General features: G+C 58.8%; 2 non-coding genes across 2 annotated transcripts; one reads left to right on the top strand and one right to left on the bottom strand.

Annotated features, from left to right (window-relative positions):
* Positions 1 to 1,172: 1,172 nt before the first annotated feature.
* Positions 1,173 to 1,244, top strand: TRNAH-GUG (transfer RNA histidin (anticodon GUG)). Its single transcript has one exon. It is a non-coding gene; the product is annotated as a tRNA-His (tRNA).
* Positions 1,245 to 2,206: 962 nt separating this feature from the next.
* On the bottom strand, positions 2,207 to 2,278 carry TRNAH-GUG (transfer RNA histidin (anticodon GUG)). The gene has a single exon. It is a non-coding gene; the product is annotated as a tRNA-His (tRNA).
* Positions 2,279 to 9,831: the final 7,553 nt, after the last annotated feature.

Genomic DNA, 9,831 nt, shown 5'->3' with positions numbered 1-9,831 from the left:
TGCCCCCCACATGCCCCCCTCACCCCATTGCGGCCCCTGTCCTCACACCATGCCCAGGCCCCCCCCGGGCCCCCCTGTCCCTCGTGGACCCCCACGGCCTCGTGGTGCGGTGTGGCTGCCCCTGTGCCCCACGCCCTCACACCCGCCATGTCCTCACGCCCTCACGCCCCCACCGTGTCCTCGCACCCTCCCCGCGCCCCACGGCTGCCCCCGTGCCCCAGGGCCACCCCCGGCCCCCCACGCTCACCTGCCAGCCCCGCCGGCCACGCAGCTCCCGGCCCTGCGCCCCGGTTACCGATTAACAGCTCAGTCCAAAGAGCTGGGCTGGGCGCCGTGGGGCCGGGGCGGCCGCGGCTCCTCCCGGGGCTCACGCCCGGGCACCCACGAGGGCGTGCGGGGAGCCCAGCGCGGCGGCCACAAAGGGCAGCGTGCCGCCCACGAGAGGCTGTCTGGGATACTTCCACCCCCTGGCGAAATGAGCCTCGAGGGACCATCTTAAAAGCAAAACTCCAACCTTTACCCCACCCCAGGAAATGTTCCCGGGGAAAGCGCCGGGCACACGCGGCCTCCAGAGCCGTGGCGGGGCAAAGTCGCGTCACCCGGCTCTGGGGCTGCGTCCGGCCGGGGCCTGCAGTGTGTGTGGGAAACCATTTTGCCACGCGGGACAGTGGGAGATCCCGGATTAAAGACGCCACGGGATGCTCGGGGCATCCACGCGCCACGCTGCTCTGCAAGCGCTCCCCGGGCGAGTTCCCCCACGCGCTGGAGTGGCACCATTTCCCCGCGGATTTGACCCAAAGCTGCCGCCTCAGTGTGGGGCGGGGGAAGCGTCAGTGCGCCGATGGCGGGAGTAAAGCCCCGTGCAACGGCGGGGTGAGCCCGTCCCGCGTGTGCAGGGCCCCCCCCCCCGCCGCCGCGACACCCGTGGGCTCCCCCTGCGCAAACACCCGCGGGGCCACGCGGGGTCCGGGCGCTGCTCCTGCACCCACGGGTGCTCTGGGCGCAGCCAGCGCCGCGTGTGCCGGGGGGAGCAGCCGGGGGGCGCAGCCGGGGGGAGCAGCCGGGGGGGGCGCCGCGGTCCCTTCCCACACACGGGATGTGCGGGGGGAGCGCCCGCGCCTCAGCGCTAAGAGCCGCGGCGCCGCCGTACGCGCCCAGAGCCCCGGTAGCGCGCCGTGATCGTATAGTGGTTAGTACTCTGCGTTGTGGCCGCAGCAACCTCGGTTCGAATCCGAGTCACGGCATCGCCCCGGCGGTACCACGGCACACGGGCTCCGACGTTTTTTTTCCCTCTCCGACAGCTCCCTTAGGGCTTCATTTTTTCATGTCGCGCCAATATTTTTTTTCTTTTTTTGTCGGCTGCTGCTGGGGCCGGACCGTGCCCGCCCGGCCTGGGGACTCTGCAGGGCGGTGGGTGCATAATTCATAGAGTCACAGAATCCTTCAGGTTGGAAAAGCCCCTCGGGATCATCGAGTCCAACCCTCAGCCCGACTCTACAAAGTTCTCCCCTACCCCACATCCCCCCACAGCTCATCCAAACGGCCCTTAAACACACCCAGGGATGGGGACTCCACCCCCTCCCTGGGCAGCCTATTCCACTCTCTGACCACTCTTGCTGGGAAACATTTCTTCCTCATGTGTCCAGAGAAGGGCAACGGAGCTGGTGCAGGGTCTGGAGCACAGGTCTGATGGGGAGCGGCTGAGGGAACTGGGGGGGTTTAGTCTGGAGAAGAGGAGGCTGAGGGGAGACCTCATGGCCCTCTCCAACTCCCTGAAAGGAGGGTGCAGAGAGGGGGGATGAGTCTCTTGAGCCAAGGAACCAGCGGCAGGCCAAGAGGGAATGGCCTCAAGCTGCGCCAGGGCAGGGTCAGACTGGCTCTTAGGAAGGATTTCTTTGCAGAAGGGGTTGTTGGGCGTTGGAATGGGCTGCCCAGGGCAGGGGGGGAGTCCCCATCCCTGGAGGGGTTGAAGAGTCGGGTTGACCCAGCGCTGAGGGATCTGGTGGAGTTGGGAACGGTCAGGGTGAGGTTCATGGTTGGACTGGAGGAGCTTCAGGGTCTTTTCCAACCGAGATGATTCTGGGATTCTGTGATTAAACGGCGCGAGGGGAAATTAAATATTAAACCGAAACTAAAATAATGACGGCGTCGGGAAGAATGAAATAAAAAACGTCGGAGCCCGTGTGCCGTGGTACCGCCGGGGCGATGCCGTGACTCGGATTCGAACCGAGGTTGCTGCGGCCACAACGCAGAGTACTAACCACTATACGATCACGGCGCGCTACCGGGGCTCTGGGCGCGTACGGCGGCGCCGCGGCTCTTAGCGCTCAGGCGGCGGCTCGCGGGGCGGCGTCTCCATGGCGATGCGCGGTGAGTGGCAGGTGCCGCGTGTCCCGCCCCGCGGCGGAGCTGGGCTGCGCCTGCGCGGGGCTGAGGCGGCGCTGAGGGGCCCCGCGGCGGCCCCCGGGCCCTGCCGCTGCCCCGGGGCGGGACGACGCCCTGAGGCCGCCGCCCGGCCCCGCCCCCGACCCCGGCCACTGATCCCCGCCAGGAGTCTGGCCCGGACTCACCCTGCGCCCCGGGCTGACCCTGACCCCGCTCCTCGCCCCACCGCCAGCCCCAGCTCTCCTCCTTCCCAGGCCCCAGCCGCGACGCTGCACAGCGCCGTGTCTCTCCCTCACCCTAGTCGTGGTTTAACCCTCTCTAAGCCCACGCCTAACCCTAACCGTCCCTCTCTGGCCTCGCCCCAACTCCAGACCCAGGCCCTGGCCCCGCTCCCCGCCGTGACGCCCCCCCAGCTCCTCTCCCAGCCCTCCCCTCGGCCTGTGCCCACCCCCGGCTCTGATCCCACCTCTCACCCCGGGGGGTTGCTCTGGCAATGAAGTTTCTCTTCACTGCGGCATTAACCCCTCGGCACACCGGGGTGGTGCCTACACACGCGGGACTAACGATGAAATTGTCTTTGTGGCCCAAACCAGCGGCAGGTATCGGTCTGTGCTGGGGCTCCTCTTTGTTCCGGTGAAACATTAATAGTTAATGACTGTTTGCTGTCACCACTGCTGCTGGTTTGTACAGTGCTCCAAGCATCAAAGGCTCTTTTATTTTCACAGATATGCAAAGAATTCAAAACACCTGGGATCAAAAGGATTTCTTTGTGTTACCACCTTTTTAGAGCAATCGTGGCATTTCAAGGCACTGCAGTGGCCCGGATGACTCACAGCTCCGGGCTGCGTCAGGGGGAAGAGCTGCTCACACAAACCTCTGCTCCTGCGGGCGCAGGGAGCCCAGCGCTGGGCATCGTCCACACGCGCCTCTGCGGGGTTCGCTTGTGTGCGAGGGGGTGCTGGAAGAGGCAGAGGCCTCCTGCAACCCTGCCGGGCAGGGGTACATCCCTGCACCATGTTCGACCTTGTATATCTGCTGCAGCTGGTGAATCCTAAATCTAAATGAGTCTTCCTGAGGCTTGGGGCAAACCAGAGGAATCACAGAATCGTCTCGGTTGGAGAAGCACTTGAAGCTCCTCCAGTCCAACCATGAACCTCACCCTGACCGTTCCCAACTCCACCAGGTCCCTCAGCGCTGGGTCAACCCGACTCTTCAACCCCTCCAGGGATGGGGACTCCCCCCCTGCCCTGGGCAGCCCATTCCAACGCCCAACAGCCCCTTCTGCAAAGAAATCCTTCCTAAGAGCCAGTCTGACCCTGCCCTGGCGCAGCTTGAGGCCATTCCCTCTTGGCCTGCCGCTGGGTCCTTGGCTCAAGAGACTCATCCCCCCTCTCTGCACCCTCCTTTCAGGGAGTTGGAGAGGGCCAGGATGTCTCCCCTCAGCCTCCTCTTCTCCAGACTAAACCCCCCCAGTTCCCTCAGCCGCTCCCCATCAGACCTGTGCTCCAGACCCTGCACCAGCTCCGTTGCCCTTCTCTGGACACGCTCGAGTCATTCAATGGCCTTTTTGGAGTGAGGGGCCCAAAACTGAACCCACTCATCGAGGTGCGGCCTCACCAGTGCCGAGTCCAGGGGTAAGATCCCTTCCCTGTCCCTGCTGGCCACACTAGTGCTGATACAAGCCAGGATGCCATTGGCCTTCTTGGCCACCTGGGCACACTGCTGGCTCCTGTTCAGCCGGCTGGCAATCAACACCCCCAGGCCCTGTACACCTTGATTACTCCATGAAGTAATTACTCCTGCCACCCTGAGCTCCTCATCTTGCTCGTATCCAACCCAAAAGAGCTCAGAGTGGTGGAGGAAGACAGAACGGCCTTTTGTGTTCTCCCTTTGACGGTGCCTACCTCTTTCTTCCATCCGCCTCTTTGCTGTTGCCTTGTCCTGGGCACTGGTGTGCATGTTGGTCCCTCAGCACTGGTGGGAACCTTTATAACGGGAGGTGCTCCCCACATCATCCAACCTGGCTGACCAGGAGGTGCTGGAGGAGGGGCTCTTTGGTGGTATCTCTGAATGACCTGGGTGTCTGCGTGCTGTTTGGTACCGCCCTCCTGTCCAGTGCTGCCCTTCTCCCTTGTCCACCCTCCAAGCGTGCCAGCCTGTCCCTCCCATAGGACACTGCTCTTGCTCATCTGTGACCAACCCTGTCACCGTCTGTGTCGTGGTTTAAACCTGGCCAGCAGCCAGACACCACGCAGCCGCTCGCTCCCCCTCCCCTACCCCGCAGTGGAGCTGGAGGGGTAAGGGTAAGGAGACTTGTAGGTTGAGATAAAACCAATTTAATAATTGAAATAAATTAAAATAACAATGATGATAATAATAAAAAATACAAACGAGTAATGCGCAACACGATTGCTCACCACCCGCTGACCAATGTCCAACTCATTCCTGGCTAGCAATTCCAGAGAAGAGAGAATTCCAAAACCACAGTCCTGGAAGCCAGGGTAAGATTCCCGATCAACTCTCATCTATACACTGAGCATGGTGTTATATGACATGGAATATTTCATCGGTCAATTTGGGTCCATTGCTCTGGCTCTGCTCCCTGCCAGCTTCTTGCGTACCTGCACACTGGCAGGACATGAGAAGTTGAAAAGTCCTTCATCTCTTAGCAACAGCTGAAAACATCAGTGCATTATCAACATTCTTCTCATACCAAATCCCATACAGAATCCAAAACACAGCACCATTCTAGGTACTAAGAAGGAAAAAAAAATTAGCTTTGTTGCAGCCAAAACCAGGGCACCATCTGTGTCCTCATGCCGGACCTGAAGTGGGTGCAGCGTCACTGGTAGGAGATACGTGTGTCTCCTCCCACGTCCAGGGAGTTTAACGCTGTCATCAGCCCCTTGGCTGCACCATGGCAAGAGATCTGAGCACCCAGACATCTGCAGGACAGGGGCAGCTGAGCCACAGAGGTGGGGTCATCGCAACACCTGAATCTCAAGGCCTGTGGAGGGGAGAGGTCCTTGTGCTGCCCCATGCCTGGTCTCTCGTGCCTTCCTCCAAGCTGAGCTGGTGGTGTCACAATGCCACTGAGCTGAGCTGTATCACCAGTGAAAGGACAAGCCCAGCTCCATGCTGGCCTGCTCTCCTGCACGGCCCTGGACAATTGCTGCACTGGGTCGGCGCAGCCGTGGTGGGGAAGAAGCACCCAAGAGAGAAGGTGGGATGGTGTGGAGATGTGGAGCACCGCTGGCAGGACGTGCTGCCCAAGCCTGGTGGGGACGGAGAACCTACAGCGACGCGCACAGTGACCAGGGGATTCCTCCTCGGGCACTTGATAGGCAGGCAGAGCGGGACCCCTGAGGTTGGTGTCCACCACGGTCTTGATCCCAACTCTTGGCCTGGCGTGGTGCAGGGCTGATGTTTGCGTGGGTGCGTGCCGGGCGCTGCTCACACGGTGTGCATGGTGCGGGCTCCTCAGCGGGCAGGGAGGAGGCAGTGGGGCTCGTGCTCTGGATGCTTGGCAGATGTTTCTAGACGGGGGAAGCTGGCAGAATAACAATGATCTCAACTGCTGGAACAGGCATGACTGAGATAAACGCTGCAGCTCTAAGGAGGAGTCAGCCAAACATGGAAGTGAGCAGGGAGGTGGCGAGTGGACACGGAGATAAGTGGCAGGGGCCTGGCGGGTGCAGAAGAGGAGGCATGAAGCTGCTGCTACCCATCACTGATGGTGGTGGCCCCATCCCAGCACAGCTTCCTCCCCATGGGCTGCCTTCCCCAACAGGATTCGGATACGACCACTCCTAATGAAATTGTGTCAGGTTTTCAGGGTCCCAACAGCCCTTTGCCGTGTGCTTTTGTCCACAGGATGCTTTTCTCCGAGCCCTCTGATGCCTGCGGGTTGTGTTCAGTGGGATTTTAAAGGTGCCTGCAATGTCAAAACGCCGGTGCAGCCAGGCAGAGAGTGCTGCTGGGCCCAGACATTGCCACTCCATGGCACAAACATAAATCTTCCTGCTGGCACAGGGACAAGAGCAATTCATCACTGCATGGCTGTCTCGGCTGCTCTGGCCCTTGAGTGGCCTCCCCAGCTGTTGCCTTGCTGGGGCAGCCCCTGGCCTCCTGTCACCATCTCAAGGAGGCAGATGGGAGGCAGAGGGATCCCCCCCACCTCCTCTTTCGGTCTCAGATCCCTAAACCAGCCCCAGGAGCAGCACTGGTGCCTGGGGAGGCAGGACAGAAGCCAGTGCTGCAAGGAGGCACTCCGTGTTCTACTGGTGATAGAACACTGTGCACTGATGCAGGCCAGCACTCATCTCTGGGTATTCAGGGGCCATAAATTCAGCTTGCAATTTGCTCTGCTGCTGGAAGCCCACCTTCCTTCCTAAGGAAATCAGAGCGACTCCACTGACTTATACTATCTAGCCCACCATCCCCTATTCCCATACCCACAGGCACTGCCAGGCCAGCACAGCGTGCTGGAGCAAGAGCAGGCCAGGGGAGTGTCCTGGGGCTAGAATAATTTTGGAGGTGAAGGTTTAGGTGGGATTTGGGGGAGAAGGACAGTACATCTGAGCTGGGAGACATTTGCAAGCAACCTGACACGGCTCTGTCCCCAACGTCCATCTCCCCGTCCTCTCATGAGACATGTGCACCAAGGACTGGAGGAGGACTCAAGCATTTTTGACATGAATGTTCAGCTGTGACGCTCTTGAGAGGCTTTGTGACCCCACAACAGTGCATGAGGTGGTCCTGGTTCTTCTAAAGCCCAAGCTTCAAAGGGCATTTTCCAGTATCCCAGTGCTATGTAGGGCAGGCAAACAGGCTACAGCAGACAGATTTTCTGCTTGATTATGTTTTGGGATCCCCTTGCCTGGCTCCAACGTTCAGAGATCAAGGAAGATGGTCCCCAGAATGTCTGGGGCAGAGATTCACCAAAGCTGTCCTGTCCCACCTCCAGGGAGCATAAAGCCTGGAGCAGGCTCTCAAGCCCTTTCCTTGTGGGTCCAGCATCCAGCTGAAGATGGGATGTGATAAAATCACCCCAGGGGGGAGAGTCAGCCACCCCGCACCCCTATATAAACGCTGCCACATGTTCATGTGTGCCCTGCATCACTCCAGCTGACAGCCTGAGCTCTCACTCTGCCTTTGTCTGTGCCCTAAGTGGGAGCCTCCTCCCGCAGCAGGGATTTATAGCCTGCACACAGCCACCTCTTAACCCCTCTTTGTGATGCTGAGTGGGCAGAAAACAGCCAGCCCCGCCCTCACCTTTCCACATCTTGCACTCACCTCCAAATTCACCTTCATTTTCTGCCTCCCAGCCCTTTTGGAAACACAGGGCTGAGTTGGTGGCAATATCAATTGTTGCCCTCTGCGTGGGGGGAATGGCCCCTGTTTTGCTCTGGTCCACCAATGCCCATCTTCCTGACACTTGATGACAGCCCTATTAAGAGATATAAGGGGGATGCCAGGGGTGATTCACACCCTCTAGGCAACGTAAAGCTAGTGAGAGTCTGTCTGGAGAAGGACTCAGCTGTGTGAGCATGGCCATTGCAGCTGGATTAATCAAACCCACCATTAACACTTTCCTGGGGCACACAGGTCCCCTGCCAGCCCCAGAGCACAGGCCTCCAACCAGCACGTCACTCTGATTGAGCTGCAAATGCTCCAGCTCCTGAGTTTGCTCTGCCTCAGATCGATGAGGGCAGGCGGCTCCAATCAATTCCACTTTACCACTTGCTATTGAGTTCAGATCCGTGCTCTCTCAGCTGGTCCCGCTTCCTTTGTTCATTCAGAGGAGGAATTCAGGCATCTTATCCCACCTGGAGAGTGCTGTGCCCTTGCAGGGTCAAGCCCCCTGATAGGTGCAAATAATACCCCACAGATGCAGATGCTCCTCCCTGCCTTCCCCACCCGAGGGCCAGCAATGAAGGGGTCGAATTTATGCTACAGCTGGAGCGCTGGAAGGGTCACCCTGGCTGGGCAGGCTGTGAAGGCAGGTAGCTGGATGAGGCCATGAGATCTGCATGATATAATACAGCTGTTGCCACCAGGCATCTGTCATGAGGTTTCCATGCCATGAGCCTGGTTTTGCAGGGGAAATACTGAAGGCAGCTGCAGAGAGCACCTGTGGCTTGGCTGCCCTGTCCCCACGGGTGCTGAATGTGGCTTCAGCTTTCCAGGGCTTGAGCCCACGCGAAATGATTTTACAGAAAAAAGAATAATGCCAAAGAGTGCTGTTCGGAAATTTCCCTCAAGCCCATACCTGGCATTTGTCAGTGAAAGAAGCATTTCTCACCCTCTGGATGTCAGTCCTGAAGTCATTTTTCTCTTGGATCTGTCACCCAGCTCCCTTGCTGGCCCATTTCCAGGGTGCTACGCCTGAATTTGTGGAAATGAAGTTGCCCACAGCTCTCCACACATCGTCAAGTGTTAATGAAATAACGGATCATACCAGAGAGCAGTTGTGATGCTCAGGGTCATGGATGTGCAAAGGGCTGTCAGCACAGAGAGCAGAGGCAGAAAAGACGCTCGGTGCAGCTGAGGCAACGAGACAACTGTCTCTGAGCTGGCAGATGTCTGTTAGCGAGTTGTCGTCTCTTCTTTTGGTCAATTAGCATGGTTTCAATTGCATTATCAACTGCATAATGATTTCTTTTGACAGAAAGGTTGGGGAGCTGTAAAAAGTGTCCACAAGAATTTTCTCCTTTCGGTAAACACACATGCTTTGGGCATATCCCGCACGTCTGGGCAGACAGTGTCTGGACACACGTGTGCGAGTGTCAATGCAGAAATGTCCTGGTTTGTGATGCTTGGGGGCAGTAACATGTCACATCATACATGGGACTTGGTGCGGGCCCATGTTCTTCATGTTCCTCCTTGTTTTCCCCCAATTTACCATTTGTCTCGGCCCTTGCCACCTCTGTGCAACTCACTGCGGCAGGCTGGGGTGAGAGGGGACTGCAGAGCACCTTGTGCAGAGCTGCCCTTCCTCACCAGACTGCTCCCCGCTTTCCCCAGGGCACCTGGCAGCGAGCTGGGACGGCTGGGCATGGCTGCTCCATGCCATTTCCTTCCAGCCTGATGGGAGCCGGGGTATCTGGAAGGGATGAACGCAGCTTGCAGGCTCTTAAGTGCTACGGGGCAACCGGTGGGGGATGTGCTTGGTGTGTGGATGAGGGGCTGCTGGAATAGGGATGTTTCCAGCCTGGGAATGCCTTGCCAAATGAAAGCATGCTGCCTGCATGGTGTATCTGGGAGCAGCATCCCCCTGCACGCGGGCAGCTGCTGTGGTGAGAGCGGCCCCATCTCACCCACTGCCCAGTCTTTGATGGTCTCCTGGTGCAACATTTCCCCTGGACACGATCCCTGCCTCTAAATATTTGCAAGGCTCCTTGTGCCGGTCTTTGTATTTAGCGGTGCTTGATGGATTTCTCTCTG

Source organism: Strix uralensis, chromosome 11 (assembly GCF_047716275.1).
Source record: "Strix uralensis isolate ZFMK-TIS-50842 chromosome 11, bStrUra1, whole genome shotgun sequence".
Classification (NCBI taxonomy): domain Eukaryota; kingdom Metazoa; phylum Chordata; class Aves; order Strigiformes; family Strigidae; genus Strix; species Strix uralensis.
This window is presented reverse-complemented; position numbering and strand designations above follow the sequence as displayed.